Source organism: Muscardinus avellanarius (genome assembly GCF_963383645.1).
Source record: "Muscardinus avellanarius genome assembly, chromosome: 1".
NCBI classification, from domain to species: Eukaryota; Metazoa; Chordata; class Mammalia; order Rodentia; family Gliridae; genus Muscardinus; species Muscardinus avellanarius.
In genome coordinates this window covers 74,145,000-74,166,642 of record NC_137786.1, presented here as the reverse complement: position 1 = coordinate 74,166,642, position 21,643 = coordinate 74,145,000, and the positions used below count along the sequence as shown (strand labels likewise).

The window sequence follows — 21,643 nt, the reverse complement described above, 5'->3', positions numbered from 1 at the left end:
AACAATCAGAATAGAGAAGGAAAAAGAAGGTGAAACCAAAAGGATCAATAATATCTTCAAAGAAATAATAGCAGAAAATTTTCCAAACATAGAGCAAGAGGTCGATACACGGGTCCAGGAAACTTATAGAACTCCCTTTAGACAGGATCAGAGAAAAGGTTCCCCACACCACATAATTGTCAAAATGACTAATGTAGAAGCCAAGGAGAGAAGCTTAAAGGCAACAAAAACAAAAGGCCAAGTGACATTCAGAGGCAAACCAATTAGAATCACTCCAGACTTCCCAAACCAAGTCATGAAAGCCAGAAGGGCTTGGAGTAACATATTCCAAACTCTGAAAGAAAACAACTTCCAGCCAAAAATTTCCTACCCAGAAAAACTATCTATCAAATTAGATGGGGTAATAAGAAGCTTCCATGACAAACAGAAACTGAAGGAATTTATGTCTTCAAAACCAGTGCTAGAGAAAATACTCAAGGAGATTAACTGCAAAGAAGAAATAGGTAATACACGCCAGAACCAAAGAAACAAGATTTCCCATCAATTAAGCAAAGAAGAATAAACAGTATTTCAAACAGAAATAAAATCTTAACATGTTAGGAATTAAAAGTTATCTCTCAATAATCACACTGAAAGTAAATGGCCTCAATTCCCCAATAAAAAGACTAAAGTGGCAAAATGGATTAAAAACCAGAATTCATCCATCAGCTGCTTACAAGAAACACACTCTACAAGTAAAGGTAGTAACAAACTCAAGGTAAAGGGCTGGAGCAAGGTAATTCATGTTAAGTAGCCATCCTAACAAATGTGATGTAGTATTTCACTATAGTTTTTATTTGTATTTCCTTAATGATTATATTATGATAATGATGAGTGATATTCATGTGTTTATTGGTCATATAAAAATCTTTGGCGATTCGTTATTTATTTTAGTCTTTTACCTATTTCTAAATTATATTGTTTGCTTTTATTGTTGCTAATTTTTAGGATTTATATTTGGAATATTAATATACCTTCAGATATAGCATCTGGAAATATTTTAACCCGTTCTATCAGTATTCTGTTTACATTGCCTTTGGATGTACAATAATTTTCTATTTTTATGAAGTTTGTTTATTCTTTTGTTGTCTGTGCCTTTGGAATTATATCTAAGAAATCACTGCCAATTTCAATGTTGAAGTTTTATGACCCTGGTTTTCTTCTAAAAGTTTATAGTTTTAAGAATTACATTTAGGTCTTTTATCTATTTTGAGTTAATATTTGTATATGGTGTTAGGTAAGGGCCCAATTTTACTCTTTTTCATGTAGTTATTATTTTTCAACAATATTAATGAAAAGATTTTTATTTCCTTCACCAAATGTTCTTGGAAACCTGTCAAAAATAACTTGACCATATATGGAAGAGAAAAACAAACAAACATATGAACGTTAATCAGGAAACCAAGCATGGGAAGGAGGGAGGGGGAGAGAAGGGTTAGGGATTGGATAATGTGTGCATGTATATCTCCACAAGTTTTTTTTTTATCCCATTAAGATGTATGACTACAATGCACCAATAAAAATTCATTTAACGAAAAATAAATAAATTTTAAAAAATTACATTCACCTCAAAAATAAATTACTCTGTGAATGAGGTTGAATAAAGAGATAGTTATGGTTTACATAAATCATGGCTATCAGACTATTAAATAAGGTACTAAAGAATATTTATATTATACAATAGTCTTGTATCATACTTCAGACTTCATATTCTGACTTTTAAAATTGTGCCTTATAGCCACCTCTACTCATCTTCTCTCATCTTCTCCAAATATCATCTACTCCATAATAACTGAGTAGCAGAGGATCACTGACTCTACAAGGCTGCTTTACAAAACATGTTCATGAGGACCACTACTGAAGAGTGTGTGTGTGTGTGTGTGTGTGTGTGTGTGTGTGTGTGTGTGTGTGTTTGTGTGTGTGTAGATGGCAGAAATTGGGGCGGAAGAATAAGTAATTAGGTGAGGAATCTCTCCCTCCACACACTTACTGATTTTTTTGTGTGTGTGGTATTGGGGGTGGAACCCAGAGGCTTTCTATCTCCGGGATATACTCAGACCTATTTTATATTTTATTTGGAAACAGGGTCTCACTAAGTTGCTGAGAGTCTCACTAAGTAGCTGAGGCTGGCTTCGAACCTGCGCGATCCTCTTGTCTCAGCCTCCCAAGTGCAGGGATTACAAGCGTGTGCCACCACGCCCGGCTCACACTTACTAAATTTTTTATTTGGGAAATCTTTTTGACAAATATACATCAATCCATTCAATATTATTGAATGGAACAAAAACTTTGTGGTTGGCTTAACTTTCTCTTATATGAGTTCTAAGAGCTATAATTCACATTTCCTGAAAGTTACCTTTCAAATCAGTGTTACTCCTTAGTTTTGCATATTTTTAAAGTAATTTGAACATTTTAGTTTTACAGCTCAAGGATTACTACTGGGAGTTGTTTGCCTTCATGACACTAACAATACTTCCAAGACTAACATGATATTTTAAGTGATACGTATATTTTTAATATACAATGTAGAGTATTTTAAGCTGACACCAAAGGAATTTTCAGGTTTAAAAACTCTTACAAGTTTACAAACTGAAGTTTTACAGAAAGAAGAGAAACACTTTCAATATTACTTTCTATTTCCTAAAAACACATCAGTCACACCTAGAGAAAGAGAGGCCAGTAATGCTCTTAAAAGAATCAAGGGTTTACCTCATATTTGTCATGTCATGAATAATAAACAGATATATAAACAACAATTGGCCAACCCCAGACTCTTCTCAGCTGTAAAAATTAAAATTCTTTCAAATCAGTCATTTGTATTGTGGTATTAGCATTGTTTGCACCATAGAAAATGAATGATCCTTAAGGATAAACAAATCAAGCCAGGCATGGTGGCACATGTCTGTAATTCCAGTACGTGGGAGGCAAAGACAGGAGGATTGCAGGTTCCCAGCCAGACTCAGCAACTTAGCAAGGCCCTCAGCAACTTAGCAACATTTTGTTTCAAAAATAAATAAATAAATAAATAAATAAATAAATAAATAAATAAATAGGGCTGGGGGTATATCTACAAGGTAGAATTTCCGATTTCCATACCCCAGTACCAAAAAAACAAAGAATAACCAAATCAGAAAGATGTGAATCTAAACTCCACTGAGATTCCATGTAACACAAATTAGAATGGCAATCATCAAGAAGCCAAACAGCAATAAATTCTGGTGAGATATATGTGGAGAGATGGGAACTCTTCTACACTGTTGGTGGGATTGCAAATTAGTACAACTATTATGGAGATCAGTGTAGTGATTCCTCAGAAAACTGGGAATGGATCCACCTATACCCTCTCCTGGATATCTTTTTAAAGGGATTGAAATCAGAACATCATATTAATACATGCATATACATGTTCATACCAGCACAATTCACAATGGCCAAATTATGGAACCAACTTAGTACCCATCAACACATAAATGGATTGTAGAATAATGGGACATTCACACAATGGAATTCACACAATTCTACTTCAATAAAGAAGGACAAAAGTATGTCATTTGCAAAAAAATATGGATGAATCTGGAGAGCAGTGTGTTAATGAGATTAGCTGGTCCCAGAAAATAAAGGGTCATATGTTTTCTCTCATATTTGGGAACTAGGGAGTAATCAGGATACAAGAAGAACTTTAGAAAAAGAAGAAACCCCAGTGGAGCAAGGGAGGTAATCAACGGGAGGTTGGGAATAGGGGGGAATAATCAATGAACCAAATACTCCCACTGATATCATGCATATATGTGAGTATACCAATGCCAATCTCTCTCTCTCTCTCTCTCTCTCTCTCTCTCTCTCTCTCTCTCTCTCTCTCTCTCTCTCTCTCCTGGTGGTCCTGGGGTTCCTGGAAACCCTTCTACCTCTGGGCTACACTCCCCGACCTATTTTATACTTTTTTTCTAAATTTGGAAACAGAGTCTCTTAAGCCAGTGTGGCTGGCTTTGAACCTGCACGATCCTCCTGTCTGCCCCTCCCAAGTGAGGGGATTACAAGTGTGCGCCACCACGCCCAGCCAATGTCAATCTCAATATCATGTATTGGGAAGGGAAGGGAGTGGGGAGAGAGTAAGATGGGATGGAAGCCATTCAAGTGCTGTGTGCATGTACGTCACTATCACTCTGAACTACATTATGTTGTGAGACTATAAGTCACCAATGGAAATATAAAAACAATTTACCTTAATTTGTCAATAAGCACATTATCAATAAAAAATACACAAGCAATTAAACATACATGAGACTCCAGGATTTTTGTTTAAAAGAAAAACTTTAAATTTACTCCAAAAATGTCTGAAAATAAATTCAAAGTTGTTTAAAGAAGTGATTAAAAATATTAGACATATACTGAGAAGCATTCTTATTTTAGGAAAGATTATATCCTGCATTTCTAACTAGACATTCTATAGGTATTTTTTGTCTTCTTGAGGAACATTGCTCTTCTTATCCCCTTTCAAATATTTGTTATGACAGTAATCCTCATTCAAATGAATAGAGATATTTTTCATTCATTTGGATCAAAACCAGTATTGAAACATTTTTAGACTAAGTCTTTTGCACATTTCTTTTAGACCAGAAATTGAGGAAAGAAGCATGAAAATTGTACCTTTATTTTTTATTCAGAACTGACTTGAAAGACTTCAACTACTTTTTTTCTTTTACATAATGGCAGCTGGACTAACAGCCCATATGCCAAGTTAAAATATGAATCAATTTGAAATGGCTGGGATTTTAAACCTCAAAAATCTCTGTTTATAATGGAAACTCAGACACAATAGTCCATGATGGAAATTCAGTCACCATCATCAGGTGGATGGTGATACTGCAATAAGGAAGTATAATTAAAATGTCTATATCAAGAAGAGAGTTGACTAATCATTCATGGGGAGCCTTATTACTATCATTTTTTAATTATTTCCTCAATCATCCTGAGGTGTCTCATTTTCAGCTATAACTTTGTACAGATCAAACCTATTTCTGATTTCTCTTAATTACTAATGCTGTGGAGATCTTGCATCTTTTCTAAGCTCCCTTACAACCAATGTTCACATAAATTTGGGCATCTCAGAAGCATTTTTAAAATACCAGATACTCTGTCAGTTGCACAGAGCAATGTGCTAATAATTATATTTCTCTTTCTCTTTCTTACAGCAGATCAAAGTCAGAGATGAGGTGACATACACTTAAGATACTCAAAATAGTTTGAGGGTTGATTGTATCTGCCTACATATGTTGCTGGTTTTATAACATGAAAGCCAGCCTAAAAGAACAGATCAACAAAATGCATGCTTTCCATAGTATTAATTGCAGCTCCATCCAAATATTTACAGAATAGTTTGCAGAGATTTGCAGTTTCTTGTTATCAGTCTTATTAAAGCTTGACAAATCTTTAATAACAAGCCTATCAACAACCCACTAGGAATTTGATTTTGGTCTTAGAGTACCTGAATTTTTATGTTGATTGAACAATTTATTATTATTATTTTTTTTTTTGGTGGTACTGGGGTTCCTGGAAGCCCTTCTACCTCCCGGATACACTCCCACGGGCTACACTCCCAGGCCTATTTTTTAACTTTTTTTATGTGGAAACAGGGTCTCTTAAGCTAGCAAGGCTGGCTCCGAACCAGCGCAATCCTCCTGTCTCCGCCTCCCAAGCACGGGGATTACAAGCGTGCACACCATACCCAGCTTGATTGAACAATTTTTAATTAGAAGTACCAGGACCTTTCCTGATCAGTTGTACACATTGCATGAAAGTGTAGCTACATGCCCAGTTTGGAAAGGCAGTAGCAGCAGAGGAGAAGTGCTTTGGGTAAACTGAGATGAGGGCAGGCAGCTGATGAGTTCCCTTGGGAGGTGGTTTAGTGGGGGTGAATTTAGGCAAATAAAAAAAAGTGAACACTAATCATGACTCTGTTATGTTTCCCCGATAGAACTTCCAACACTGGCAGAGTGAGAAAAGTATCATTCAAGAACCAGAGCACCTAAACTAAACCAGACTTGCAGGTTAGATCCATGTCTGCCAACCCTGGAGCACATTTGGAACTGAAAAAAAGATGAAAAGAAAGAAGAGAAAAGAAAAGAAAAAGGAGAAAAATAAAAGAAAGGATAAGAGAAGAGAAAAATAATATGGCCACAGTTTCTCTTCTATATAAATTCTATATATCAATCAGGGCCATGTTATCATGTTATTATTAGTGTAATATGACCCTACTCTACAGGAGCAGGGCTTCAAAATTCAGCTCCATCACTTACCAAATTATGTCACCTAGAAGTTCTTAACATCTGTGTGCCTCTGTTTCCTCCTCTGCAAGAAGATAATTAAAATAGGGTGTCTGTAATGTGCTTGTTATGAATAGCAAATGAGTTAATGTGTGACTGTTCCTCAAACCACACCTAGCACCTTGTGAGAATAAGCACCATGCTAATGCTTAAAAAGGCAAAGGATGTTCCAATAGAATACAGTGTACTGTGATGTTTTTCCTCTCTACTCTCTTCTTATAATCTTCTGCCTACTTAAAATTTTGTACAGGTTGGGTATGATGACACATACCGGCAATTTTAATACTTGGGAGGCCGAGACAGGAGAATCACAGGTTCAAGACCAACCTTGGGAACTTAGCAAGACTCCCAACAACCTATAGAGACCCCGTTTTAAGAAAGGGCTGGGGGTATATCTCAAAGGCATAATGCCTATGGATTCAAGCCCCAGTGCACACATGCACACACATGCACACACACACACACATACACACAGAGAAAGAGAGAGAGAGAGAGAGAGAGAGAGAGAGAGAGAGAGAGAAAGAATAAATATTTACAAAATCAGAAATGAATGTAATCAAGAACCAGAAAACTAGAGGGTATGGAAATTATTGGAAGCAGAGACTACACCATCCTTCCAGAATGGTCAGATCAGAACTTTCCAATCATTTTCAACCTTTACTCCTTTGCTTATTTAGTTTTCCTTTCCTGGTGGACCTCTCCCACTATTTTCTCAAAACCTACTCAGTCTTTTGAGGTCAAAATGAAATTCTACATGAAGTCTTTCTAGGGTACTTTGGGTTTAGGTATTTTTTAAATGTATCTCTTATTGATTTGTGGGATTTTGAGAGGGTTGTTGATTTATGGGATTTTTGAGAGAAGCATTGATCATAAACTAATATGAATTATTGTAAATCAATATTTGCTTGCATATTGGTCTTGTTTCCCAAATAGATGGCTAGTTTATGGAGGACTTGGGAAGACATTTTTTTGATATCTTCTGTTAAGCTGAGCCTAAAGTAAACATTCAGTATATCTGTTGAATAGAATTTAATAAAGTTGGCTCATGTTTTTTTTTTTTTTCAATTTTCTCTGCAATTGTAGGCACAGTAACTAAAAAATGAAGGCTTAAGGAAGGAACAATACCCAAAACTATAAGACACTAAAACTAACTACCAAAGCCAGAGAAGATTTTGATGGGCTGAAATGAAAAAGATGGTTCTTCTTTGGATCATTTTCTAATTTACTTCACATGTTTGAAATATAGTTTCAAGTGAGAAAACTGGACACAAAGAATTCTATAATGAGTTAAGACAGATTGAGTGCCAGTCCACCCTCCCTCCATCTTCTGGCACTCAGCCTTCTTCTGGCACTGATCTGTTTTACTTCATCGGGGGATTCTTACTGACCAGTGCATTCTGGTCACGAATCCACCACATTGTGGATTAAATTGAGAAGAGGATTCCTCAGAGTGATTCAGCCTCTAGATTTGTTAATCTATATTAAGTAAGAAACTGGGTGGACAAGGAAACTAACTCCCAATTTCTATGATAAACTGCTGTTAGAAAACTTTGTTATCATCTGAAACTCAGAATTGTAGAAATGGAGTAGGTCTTTAGCTCTTGTTAAAAAATAAGTGACCTCTTTCCTAAATCCTGACACCAGACTTGTTGGTGTGTTCTTATTTCTTAGCTGTTCACACTGTGCCAAGCATGCCAAATTTATATTTGTCCAAATTTCATTTGTTGTCCAATAGTTATCTTTGGTAACTTGTCAACTTCTCAGAGCATATTAACCAAGAAGAATTGAATTACAGTCAATGTCATTTTGATTCCAGTAAGGTTATATAGCCAAAACTAATCTTAAGAGGTTATGTAGGTATACTGTATACTAAGTACAGATGACATGTGACTGCTTGACTCTGATACAATTATATGAGTTTTAAATAAATCTGAGGCTCCTTGCAGGAATGTACAACTGTCTCTCTTCAGTTGAACTTTTGTTGAATTTCTCTACATGTGAGATTCTTTCTTCCTTTGGTTTCCCTACTCCATCTTATCTAGGATCTCCTCTTGTAGCTTCTTTCATTACCTGTCTAGTTTCTTAGCCCTCCACTCCATTTTCTTTTTAGTACCTTGGCTTTCACTTCAGTTTATCTGGTGGTTTCAATTGTTATTTCTCTATGGATGACTCTGAAATCTTTACCTCAGCCTTCATAATTTCTTCCAAATTCCAGCCAACTCTTTTCCAACAGCCTTCTAGGCATTTCTTTGACCTCCCTATACTTCAAGTATAATGTACTTTTTAAAATGAATTCATTGTGTTCCTGAAGCTGTACAGTCTCTTAATTTTCTTACTGGTATTCCTTCTGTTCTTTGGGAAACAAACTTCCGAAACTTTTTGTCTCTTTTTCTTTCTTCATTCCACATCCATTTGATCATATATAGTTACCTATTTGACTTTCTTGATACCTGAAGAGCCCATTCCTTTCTTCGGACATTACCCCTTACATCTCTTCAACTGGGCTGGCACTATGGCCCAGTGCCCAGAAATAAAATTCAGAATGGCTTGTTGCGTTCATGAATCAATGGCTTCCCTGGCTCAACTTCTTCATCCTTTCAATAGGTTTCAGATTAATCATCCCTTTAGAATGATGTGGTCATCTTGGCACTCACCTTGAGGAACTTAAACTTGCTTTCACTCATCTATGACAGTGTTCCTCAGTCTTGACTTCACAGATGTCAATATCACCTGGAGGGTTTTATTTGTGTGTTTGTTTTGTTTTGTTTCAAAATCCTCTGCTCCAGCCTCATCCAAACCAAATGACACAGCCTCTCTAGACATAAGGTCTCAGCATCGAGTGGCAATGTTCAAAGAAACTGACAAGTGATAATGACAGAAACGCTAACCAATCAGAAAAACGTTGCTGGCCAGTGAGCATGTATCATGGCTGCAAAAAGTCAGAATGGTCCCAAATACCAGCTAATTATCAATCAGTCCTGCCCAAATCCATGTTTTAAAAACTCTCAAAGAGGTAATTCTAATAAGCCACTGATTACACAATAAACTCTATATTTCTGCCCGTGGTGATCAAAATTTTCCTTGAGAACATTATTGTCTCCATCCTTCACAGAAAATTTCTGCTCTTGTCATCTTATAGCCACTAACTATGTCTTTCATGTTGCCATTCCCTTGCTTTTACTGACAGAGTAGGCTGTGACAGAATACAACTTTGCTTTACTTCATTTTAATGGGGGAATAAAATGAACATAAAGTAAGATATCAATGCACTCAGCCAATCACACAGCAATTTATAGTGCTTATGAATTTTTAGGATGTCTATGTTTGCTTATCAATAATGACACTGGGTTCTGATGAATTATGAAAAGTTGTGATAGTGCAATAGATAGAATCATGGATGGGATGTTCAGACCTTGCCTGGAGAGAAAAAAAATTGTTGAAAGAAAGAGAATGGCCATATGTTTCTATTAAATATCACACTGCTGTCTGTCTAAAAGCACTTGTTTTGTGAATTTTTAACTTGCCTTTCATATAGTTATGCTTCATTCTTTTACATAATACGAGGACATGTTGACCAAGAAAATGACTAAAGTGGGCTGAAAATAACAATATCTCCAAGAATAGTCTAAAGTGATCCCATTGTTCTTACCTCATGATGCTTTTTCCTTTCACAGTATTTTGAGTGTCATTTGCTCCTTCTTGTATCCAACACCTACAACATAAATGGTAAAAAAAAAGAAAGGACATCATTTAGCGACAATAAAATTGTAGCAGCCAGATTACTTGCTCACAGGAGTACTCAAAGGCACATAAGGGGCACTCTTGTCAGGATGACTAATCACTGTCAGTTGTACTCAAGACCAGATTAGTCATAATTCCTATATTTAAGCAACAGGAAAAGTTTAGTTCACTGGGTTATAATGCACCTAGTCCCAGAGGCCTGTTTTAGTTCATTTTTGCATCTTGAGCATTCCTGAAAATTCAGAGGCTCATTTAGGAGGATAAACTGATTTTATTTTATGGTGATTTGAAATGAAATTTGCAAATAATCCCTAAAAAAAGGTTAATTAACTCTGTTACATGGAATATTCCAAGAAAAATATTTATTGTACCACTAAAGATACTAATATCAATCTCACTGTTGAACTTATAGAATTGCCCCTGAAGAGTTCATAAATTGTTTAGAGTTGTAACTGAGTCATGAGGTTGTAATCCTAGCAGTGTATAAATCCATTGTAATGGTTTTATCTGGGTGATGGTCTGGGCAAGTAGGGTGTGGCTGGAGAAGTTGGGGATTTTTATGGTTTCTCCTCCCCTTGCTTTGTTACTTCTGGCCTCCTTGATGTGAAAGCAAGCCTTGCTCTCTCCTTCTTTTAGCTTTCTGCTGTCATGCCCTTTTATCCAAGGTCCCCAGCCTCACATGGGTTGAAATCAAAATCTCCAAAAATGAGCAAATATATATTTTTTCTTTTAAGTTGTATGGTCAATCTTTGGATTATTACAGTAAAAATACTGACTAATATGCTCACTAACCTGTGTGTAGAGAGAAGAGTGGGGACCAGGGTCAGATGTGGAAAGACATATATAAATAACTGTGTACATATATATTTTTAACACATTGAACCTCACTATGATGTATAATTGCAATGCACCAATAAAATATTTTATAAGCTCTTTACAAAAAAAAAATTTGGCTCCTAAAAGAAATCCATTTGCAGTTGTGTTGGTCAACTTTTCATTATTTATAACAAATATCTGAGATAATTGACTTATAAAGAGAGAAAGTTGATTTGGGCTCATGGTTCTAGAAACTTCAGTTCACGATGGATATGCCCCATTGTTTGTGGGTCTATTGGTAAGCCAGCTCATCATGGCAGAAGGAGCTTGAATAACAAAATCGTTCAACTTATGGCTGAGAGGAGAACAGAGAAAGAGGAAGAGGCCAGGCTCCTACCGTTTCCTTTGAGAGCATGCCACAATGACATAAAAGCATACAATAGTGTTGAGCTGGGACCAAGCTTAACACATGGGCCTTTGGGGAACATTTTGGATCCAAATTATAGGAGTAGTCAAATGCAATTATAAAGTTATTCCAAAGTTTGGAGACCTAGCCAAAGAATTTCCAAGAGCACAGAGAAATTGGTGAAATAATAAGCAGAAGCATAGTCCCTTATAACAACTGCTATGTTTGAATCTTTTGAACCTGTGCACCTGTTATGGTGCCTGGCAAAAGGACTTTACAGATGTGATTGAAAACCTTGGGATGGGGAGATTACCCTAAGTTACCTGTATGGGACGGTCAGAGACAGAGATATAATGACGAAAGTATGGTCAGAGAAATACTACATTGCTGGATTTGAAAATGGAGGATGTGGGCCATGAGCAAAAAATGTGGACAACTTTAAAAGCAGTGAAAGAAAACAGACTTTACCCTAGAGCTCTCAGAAGTGAATACAGCTTTACTTACAATCTTGCTTCTAGTCTAACAAGACCCATGTCTTATAGACTGCAAAATAATAAAATTGTTTTGTGTCTTACCATTAAATTTGTAGAAATTATTATGGTAACTCTAGAAAATTAATAGTGTGTATAGCCATTTGTCTTTAGTGGAAAGTGGGGAGGACTCAAAACAAACCCCTTCGAAAAATTACCAAAAAGCCATGAGTGGTGGTGCACACTTGTAATCTCCAGCACTTGGGAGGCTGAGACATGAGGATCTCAGTTCATGGACATCCTCAGCTACTTAGTGAGACTCTTTGCAACTCAGTGAGACCCTGTTTCAAAAAATAAAAAATAAAGAATAAAAACTAGGGCTGTGGGTGTAGCTCAGAGGTAGAATGCCCCTGGCTTCTATCTCTAGTACTGAAAAAAAATTACTAAGTAATATTTGGTGAGGAGCCTAGATTCTGATTTATTAAATTTACCAATTATTATATAATACAATGATACTACTATTCATCCACTTATTGAAACTAGCTATTACCTAATTTTCATTTTCTAAAAGAACTTTATTAAAAATAATTACAAGTGAATTTTGAGTATACAATTTTTAGAGTATATAATTTAACTTTTAATGTATTTGCACAAACATCACAAAAATCTAATTTTATTATTTATTTTTTGTGATTACTTTTTTGGCTTTATTTTTTATTTTATTTTATTTATCTTTTTAAATTTTTTATTGGTACATTATATTCATATATCATATTGGGGTAAAAAAAATTGTGTGTACATACATGTACACATCACTGATTTAAGCCCTACCCAGTTCCCACCCCATTCCCTCCCCGTCCCTCCTTCCCTTGCTTGGTTTAGTGGTTGACTTCGATATGTTGAAGTACATTGTGTGTTTTAGAGATTTTCCTCTTCCCCCCTCTTTTATCCTCCTTTAGGTTGCCTTGTTTGCTCCTCTTTAGGATTTCCTTTTTCATCTAGAGTTCCTCCTATGACCCATTTCTTCCTAACTCTCACATATTAAGGAAAGCATCTGTTTTCTTATTTTTTGTGACTGACTAATCTCACTTAGCAAAATGTCCTCCAGTTCCATCCATTTCCCTGAAAATGATGTAATTGAGCTTTTTTTAATGGCTGAGTAAAATTGCATTGTGTACATATCCCACAGTTTTGTAATCCATTCATCTGTTGATGGACATCTTGGCTGGTTCCATAGTTTGGCTATGGTGAATTGTGCAGCAATGAACATAGATACACATGCATTAGTTTGGTAGTTTGATTTTCTATCTTTTGGGTAGATACCCAGAAGTGGTATTGCTGGATCAAATGGTAGATTTGTTCCCATTCTTCTGAGGATTCTCCATACTGTTTTCCAAAGTGGTTGCACTATTTGCAATTCCACCAACAATGTCTTAGAGTTCCCACTTCTCCACATCCTCCCCAGCATCTGTTGTTGTTTGTGTTTTTAATGATTGCCATTCTAGTTGGATTTAGGTGAAATCTCAGGGTAGTTTTGATTTGCATCTCTCTGATTGCCAGTGATGTTGAGCATTTTTTCATGCATTTATTGGCCATTTGAATTTCTTCTTTTGTGAAGTGTCTATTTAGTTCATTTGCCCATTTTGTTATTGGATGCTTTGTTTTCTTAGTGTTGAGTTTCTTGAGTTCTCTGTATATTCTAGATATTAGTCCTCTATTGGTGGTGTAGGTGGCAAAAATCTTCTCTCATTCTGTTGGCTCTCGATTGAGGTTCTTGATAGTTTCCTTTGCTGAACAGAAGTTCTTCAGTTTCATGCAATAGCATGTATTAATTTGCCTTTTAATTTGTTGTGCCTTTGGGGTCTTGTTGAGAAAGTGTTTATCTGTGCCTATGAGTTGCAGTATTGGACCTATGCCCTCTTCAAGGAGCTTCAAGGTCTCTGGTTTGATTTCCAAGTCTTTGATCCATTTTGAATTGACTTTTGTACAGGGTGAGAAAGTGGGATTAATTTTCAATTTTCTGCATATGGTTAACCAGTTTTGCCAACACCATTTGTTGAACAAGCTATCTTTTGTCCAGTGTATGTTTTTGGCCCCTTTGCAAAGATCAATTGCCTGAGTATGTGGACTTGTTTCTGGGTCTTCTATTCTGCTCCATTGGTCTATGTATCTGTTTTATTGCCAGTACCATGCTGTTTTTATTACAATGGCTTTGTAGTAGAGTTTAAAGTCAGGTATTGTGATTCCTCCTGCATGTTCTGTTGCTGAGAACTACCTTGGCTATTCTGGGCTTTTTGTTATTCCAGATAAATTTAAGGACTGATTTTTCTATGTCTGTGAGGAATTATCTTGGTAGTTTAATGGGCATTGCATTAAATCTGTAGATCACTTTTGGAAGGATGGCCATTTAATGATATTTATTCTGCCAATCCATGAACATGGAAGATCCATCTTCTAAGATCTTCAATTTCTTTTTTCAGTGTTATATAATTTTCTTTGTAGAGATCTTTTACCTCCTTGGTCAAGTTTATTCCTAAGTATTTAATTTTTTGTGGGAGGTCCTGAGTGGAAGTGTATTCTGAATTTCTTTTTCAGTGGATTTATGGTTGGTGTACAGGAAAGCTTCTGATTTTTTGAGATTGATTTTATATCCAGATACTTTGCTGAAATTGTTGATCAGTTCTATAAGCCTTTTGGTTGAGTTTGTTGGGTTTTCTAAATATAGTATCATGTCATCTGCAAATAGTGAAAGTTTGAGTTTTTCTTTTCCTATTTGTACTCCTCTGATTTCCTTTTCTTGCCTTATTGCTCTGGCTAGAGTCTCTAGTACTATATTGAAGAGAAGTGGTGATAATAGACATCCTTGTCTCATTAATGTTTTTAGGGGGAATTCTTGAAGTTTTTACCCATTTAATATGATGATGGGAGTAGGTTTATTGTAGATTGCCTTAATAATGTTGAGATATGTTCCTTCTATTCCAATTCTCTGCAGTGTTTTTATCATAAATGGATGTTGAATTTTATCAAATACTTTTTCAGCATCTATTGAAATGATCATGTGATTTTTGTTCTTGATTCTGTTTATATGGTGAATTACATGGATTGATTTTCATATGTTGAACTAGTCTTGCATCCCTGGGATGAACCCTACCTGGTCATGGTGTATGATTTTCTTGATGTGGTTTTGCTAGTATTTTGTTTAATAGTTTTGCATCCAAGTTCATCAGAGATATAGGCCTGTAGTTTTCCTTCCTTGAACTGTCTTTATTCGGTTTGGGTATTAGTGTGATATTGGTTTCATAGAATGTATTTGGGAGAGTACTGGTTTTTTTCTATTTTGCAAAATAGTTTTAAGAGTACTGGGGTTAGCTCTTCTATAAAGGTTTTATAGAATTCACTTGGGAAACCATCTAGTTCTGGGCTTTTCTTTGATGGTAAGCTCTTTATTGCTGTTTCAATCTCTTTGATTGTTATTGGTTGGTTTAAGTGTTCTATATCTTCCTGACTCAGTTTAGGAAGGTTGTATTTATCTAGGAAGTTGTCGATTTCCTCCAGATTTTCCATTTTGTTGGAGTATAGTTTTTCAAAGTAGTTTCTGATAATCCTCTGGATTTCTACACTGTCAGTAGTAATTTCTCCTTTTTCATCCCTTATCTTCATAATTTGGGTTGATTCTCTCTTTTTTTAGTTAGGTTTGCTAGTGGTTTATCTATCTTGTTAATTTTTTCAAGAAACCAGCTTTTGGTTTTGTTGATTTTCTGTATTTTTTTATTCTCTATTTCATTAATTTCTGCTGTAATTTTAATAATTCACTGTCTTCTACTGGCTTTGGGGTTCAATTGTTTCTGCTTTTCAAGGGCTTTGAGGTGTGTTGTAAGGTTATTTATTTGAAGATTTTCTGTTTTTCTTATGTGAGCACTCAGTGCTATATATTTTCCTCTTAATACTGCCTTCAAAGTGTCCCAGAGGTTTTGATATGTTTTATATTTATTTTCATTTGTTTCTAGATATTTCTTGATTTCACCTCTTACATCTTCTATGACCCATTCTTCATTCAGAAATGTGGTGTTCAGTCTCCACATGTTTATGTTGTTTCTCTGGGTCTTCTTATAGTTGGTTTCTAGTTTCATTCCATTATGGTCTGAATAACCACAGGGAAGTATGTAACATTTTTTAAATTTGCTAGTGCTCATATATTTAGTGTGATCTATTTTGGAGAAGGTTCCGTGAGCAGCTGAGAAAAATGTAAACTCCATTGTAGTTGAGTGAAATATTCTATATGTGTCCAACAGGTCCATTTGGTTAATGGTATTCTTTAGTTCTGAGGCATCTTTACTGACCCTTTGTCTGGAAGATCGGTCTAGTGTTGTGAGAGGTGTGTTGAAGTCTCCCAGTAATATTGTATTGGGATTTATGTGTGATTTCATGTCAGAAAGAGTTTGATTTATGCAAGTAGCTGCACCTATATTTGGGGCATAGATGTTGATTATTGTTATTTCCTCTTGCTGGATTATTCCTTTTACCAGTAAAATATGACCTTATTGGTCTCTTCTAATAAGTTTGGGTTTGAAGTCTCACTTGTCTGATATTACAGTTGCTACTCCTGCTTGTCTTCGAGTTCCATTAGCATGAATTACCTTGCTCTAGCCCTTTACCTTGAGTTTGTTACTATCTTTACTTGTAAGGTGTGTTTCTTGTAAGCAGCAGATGAATGGATTCTGGTTTTTAATTGATTTGCCACTTTATGTCTTTTTATTGGGGAATTGAGGCCATTTACATTCAGTGTGATTATAGAGAGATAATTTTTAATTCCTAACATGTTAAGATTTTATTTCTGTTTGAAATACTGTTTATTCTTCTTTGCTTAATTGTCTGCTGGATGGGAAATCTTGTTTCTTTGGTTCTGGCATGTATTACCTATTTCTTCTTTGCAGTTAATCTCCTTGAGTATTTTCTCTAGCACTGGTTTTGAAGACATAAATTCCTTCAGTTTCTGTTTGTCATGGAAGCTTCTTATTACCCCATCTAATTTGATAGATAGTTTTTCTGGGTAGGAAATTTTTGGCTGGAAGTTGTTTTCTTTCAGAGTTTGGAATATGTTACTCCAAGCCCTTCTGGCTTTCATGACTTGGTTTGGGAAGTCTGGAGTGATTCTAATTGGTTTGCCTCTGAATGTCACTTGGCCTTTTGTTTTTGTTGCCTTTAAGCTTCTCTCCTTGGCTTCTACATTAGTCATTTTGACAATTATGTGGCATGGAGATCATCTTCTCTGATCCTGTCTAAAGGTAGTTCTATAAGTTTCCTGGACCTGTGTATCGACCTCTTGCTCTATGTTTGGAAATTTTTCTGCTATCACTTCCTTGAAGAGATTATTGATCCCTTTGGTTTTACCTTCTTTTCCCTCCTCTATTCCAATTATTCTTAGGTTAGCTCTCTTAAAATGGGCCCATATTTCTTCAATGTCAAATTCCTGCTGCCGAATTTTTTTTTCTAAATTAGAAACTATGCTGTGTGTGTGTGTGTGTGTGTGTGTGTGTGTGTGTGTGTGTGTGTGTTACTGGGGTTCCTGGAAGCCCTTCTACCTCTGGGCTACACTCCCAGACCTATTTTTACATTTTTTTAAATTTTGGAAACAGGGTCTCCTAAGGCAGCGCGCGCGGCTGGCTTCAAGCCTGCGTGATCCTTCTGTCTCTGCCTCCCAAGTGCGGGGATTACAAGCATGCACCACCACGCCCAGCTTATGCGTTCATTTTTGGAGTGATCATCTTCTAGGAGCGAGATTCTATTCTCCATGTGGTCTAATCTGTTGTTTATACTTTGAATTGAGGCTTTTACTTCAATGATTGCATCCTTTATTTCTTTTTGACTCTCTCTGAATTCTTTTCGAAAGTCCTCTATTATTTCTACAGTTATTTTCCTGATTTGATCATCTAGAGATCTCTGAATTTCTGTGTTATCAGGTTTGATGTTGTGGGGTTGTGGGAATTAACTTCTCCATTGTTATTTCTCTTTCCCATGATTTCGGAAGTTTGTACCTTCTCTGGGTTCTTCCCTGGGTCACTACAACTTCACTTATGGTGCTCTGGATCTTGAGTCTGTGGTATCTCAGTCACCACTACTCCTTTACTGGGTTGTATCACAAAGTCTCAGACCCAGGGAGTCAATCGAGGCTGCTATATACCATGAGGGTGCAAGACCATGTTTCAAAATAAAAAATAAAAAGGGCTGGAGTTGTAGCACAGAGGTAGAATACTTCTGCATTAAATCCCTAGTACAACTAAAACAAATAAAACAACAAAACAAAACAAAACAACAGCTATAGACCCAGGCTGAGAATTTAGAAAGGAGACTATCTTTCTGACTACACATGTCCAGCATAGGCCTTTAAAGTAGAGCTTAGGGTAAATTCATAATAGGAAGAATGATGGGTCAAATTTCATAGAATCTTGCAATTGTTAAAGATTGAGTAGGTTTTCTTGAATGAACGTTTCTCCATTTGTACTATGCTTTTAGAACAATTACCAGAGACTTTTAAGAATTTTTTAAAAATTTTTACCAATTAAATTATTTGGTTGTGGAGAAATTCTACTGAGCTTTTTACTTTGTCATTCTGAAATCTCATCTCATTATTTTCTCAAAATTTTGATTCACAAAAAATGAGACATGTGCTGACTGGCCTTTCACAGCTCAGCTAGTACTTCCTTTCTTTTGGCCACCTTCACAGAAGGTGCTCAAGGGATAAAAAGCCATTGAGATGTTAACAGAAATTAATTATTAATTTGGTAAGTATTTTTATGATGATTCCTGTCTTTCATTTGTCCTACTCCTTCTGCTTATAACATGCTTGCTGCAAACACGAGTCAAGTGGCCCAAGAACAACTGTCCAGCAGAGCAGAAGGGTGAAATAACTTATAATTTTGTTGTCAGTGTTAATTTAATTCTTCTTATGTGTGTGTGCTCACGCATGCGCACACATGTAATACTAGAGATTGAACCCAGGGGTTTTCTACCACTGAGCTATACCCCTAGTTCTTTGCATTTTTTAGTTTGAAACAGAAATTCTTTAAATTACCACATATTGACCTGGAGAACTGAGATCCTCCTATCTCAGCCTCCCATGCACTAGGATTACAGCAACATACCAGCATACCCAGCTTAATATGATCTTAAGTATCTACTCCAGCCTGGTATTGTCTACTTTTGAATATCTTGTATTTGAGAACAATAAACCTTTATTTATCTGAGTCACAAGAGTCAAATTTTCTGTCATTTGTAAGGATATATTCTGTTGTTTGTAAGATATAGTAAATGATATTCTTTACTCCCTTTCATTTTAATGTTGAAGAAGAAGTTTATTAATGCTTATCTGAACTAACTTCAATTCTATATTTAATTGTAGAATTAAAAATTTGGAGTCTTAGGAATTAGTGCTTCACCTACTTAAGGCAAGGCATGTACTTTGTACATCCAGCTTACCATGTGAACACAGAATCCTAAGACTAGTGGGAGAAACAAAGCACAGTAGAGAAGGCAGGCAAGCAATGAGATCAAAATTTAGAAAAAAATAGTGTGCAGTATCTCTTTAGGCCAGCATTCATTGCTCAGGGGAATACAGCAGGGGAGGGCCAGAGGAGAAGGATATTAGGATTATGAAATCACTGAATTAGGCACTGGATCTTATCATTATAACTTATAAATATTCTTATCTCGTTTTTACAAGGAAGAAAATTAAAGCTTCGAACAGTTGTAATATCCAAATTCATAGAGTTAGCAAATTCCAAAATGAGATTGACATCTGGATCTGTTTGCATGCAAGGCCCATGATCAATTTAAAGTCTACCCTAAACTGCTCGGAAATTCAGAGTTCAATAATTAACACTAAAAACGTTTATCACTCAGGAGCATGGCTCTAGCCACCAGAATAGTGTTATTGTATAATGTTTAAGGTCCAGAGAAATAAACTAACAAGGTTCAGGCATAGACCCACTCTAAGGGACCATTTTCCTCTACAGTTGTAGGGAAGAGACTCAGACACAGAGATCAAGCAAGCTTACAGCTCACACTACGTTAGCTTCAGGTTTCCCGAAAGGAAATTCAGTTTGAATCAACTAATATTTTGAGTGTTTTCTATAGATTTAGGTATATAATACAGAAATCATTCTGTGTTCTCAAAGAGTTCTTAGGCTACGAGGAACTTGGCAAGTTGACGGAGAATTGTGATGTTTTATAATTCCTTTCTGGAGAAGATAAAGGTATAAATAGGGTGATGTGAAAGAACATAGGAGTAAATCAGTCCGTCATAGAAAGTCTGTGAAAACTTCCTAAGGGAGGTGAGTCTTTAGTTGAGAACAGAAAAACTCCAGACAATTTGAGAAAGGAAAGGAGTATTTAGGCAGGTGAACAACCAGTGCAGAGTTCCTGGGACAAAGAGAAAATGGTGTGTTCAGGACACTGAAAATGGCTTAGCACATTAAGACAAACATGCAGGGGTAGAGTGTTGTAAGATAAGAACAGTAAAGTAATCAGATGCTTTAGAAGGATTTGCTTGGCATGTTGAGGAATTTGCTCTTTATTTGGTAGGCAATGGGAGTTAGTAGAGAGTTTTTCAGAAAATACGCGATAAGATCATTTTTGTTGAAAATACTACTTTCATTAGAAGGTCAAGATGTATCAGACAGAAAAGTCTGGAATCAGAGAGAGTAAGTTAGAAGTGAAATTATAGGCAGTAATTCAGGTAGAAGTAATAAGCTATAAAGAAGATGAACAAATTGAAATTTAGAAACCTAGAGCTACTAACAAGGTAGAATTATTGGGATTTTCTGATTATGAGGGGGGTGGATTTGTGCCCATTTTTAATTTGCAGTACAAAGATGTTTGTTTGTTTGTTTTTTCTGTTACAGTTAGAGAGACCTGAGTTTATTTCCATTATTTTGGAAAAGATCCAGTAGTAAAAAAAAAAAAAAAAGAGAGAGAGAGAGAGAGAGACAAAAAGTTATTGAGGAAGAAAGATAAAGAGCTAAGAATCTGATGAAGAGACTTTTATTCTTTTATTCTCAGATGGCAGAAAGCATTTTCTTCATGACAAGCAGAGAGAGAGAGTTCACATGCAAGAGCTAGATTCTAGACTCCAGAGTCAAGGCCCGGGGGAAGGAAAGTTAAGTGTAGAAGATGGATCTGCTATTTTTCCTAGGAAATTATTTGAGTACCTGTCTATCAGTTCCCATACTTGTGACATTCTTGCTTGGAAACTTTTACTATCTTTGTTAAGTATGTTATGTTCTAAAAGAAAAATAGAAAAAAATTAAGGAAAGCAGAGACAGTTTGACTAATCACTGAAAGATGTTGAGAGGCAGAAGGGAGTAGGAGAATAAAAGATTAAAAAAAAAAAACATTTCCAAGCACCATTAAGATCTAAATTAGTTGGAAACTATAACATTTTGGTGGCACTAGTTTTTTTTTTTCCCCATTTTTCCATGAGCACTTGGCTGCTTAGATGTCAGAGCAAGAGGGTTGATAACTAGACCAAGGTCAGGGTTTTACCAAACAGAGTGATGTCAGGGCATAGAATTCTGTGACCAGGGAATGGGAAGGTTAGAATTTAAAATGTTAGAGACTTCTCTCTTACAGGCATGGGCAAGATCCATGGTATGAATGTGGGGAAAAATTGACAAGGTAAAGAGAGGTGAAGATCCCCAGAAATGAGGAGGTTTGGGATTTAAATGGGAAGCAAAGTGTTTACTGGGTGTACTGGCTAAGCAAGTGTGCTTTACGTAGATTATATCTGTTAGGATTTACAACACAACAGTAAAGAAAATAATTTTATTTTGATTTTCAAATAAAAAATGGAA

General features: G+C 35.9%; 1 pseudogene across 1 annotated transcript in view; it reads right to left on the bottom strand.

The window, feature by feature from the left end:
• LOC308270794 (nuclear ubiquitous casein and cyclin-dependent kinase substrate 1-like) overlaps positions 1 to 21,643 on the bottom strand; it is a 148,759-nt pseudogene that overhangs the window by 124,432 nt on the left and 2,684 nt on the right. The window contains exon 3 of the transcript in view: positions 10,012 to 10,074. The product of the transcript in view is annotated as a nuclear ubiquitous casein and cyclin-dependent kinase substrate 1-like (transcript). The remainder of the gene's footprint in view (positions 1 to 10,011; positions 10,075 to 21,643) is intronic.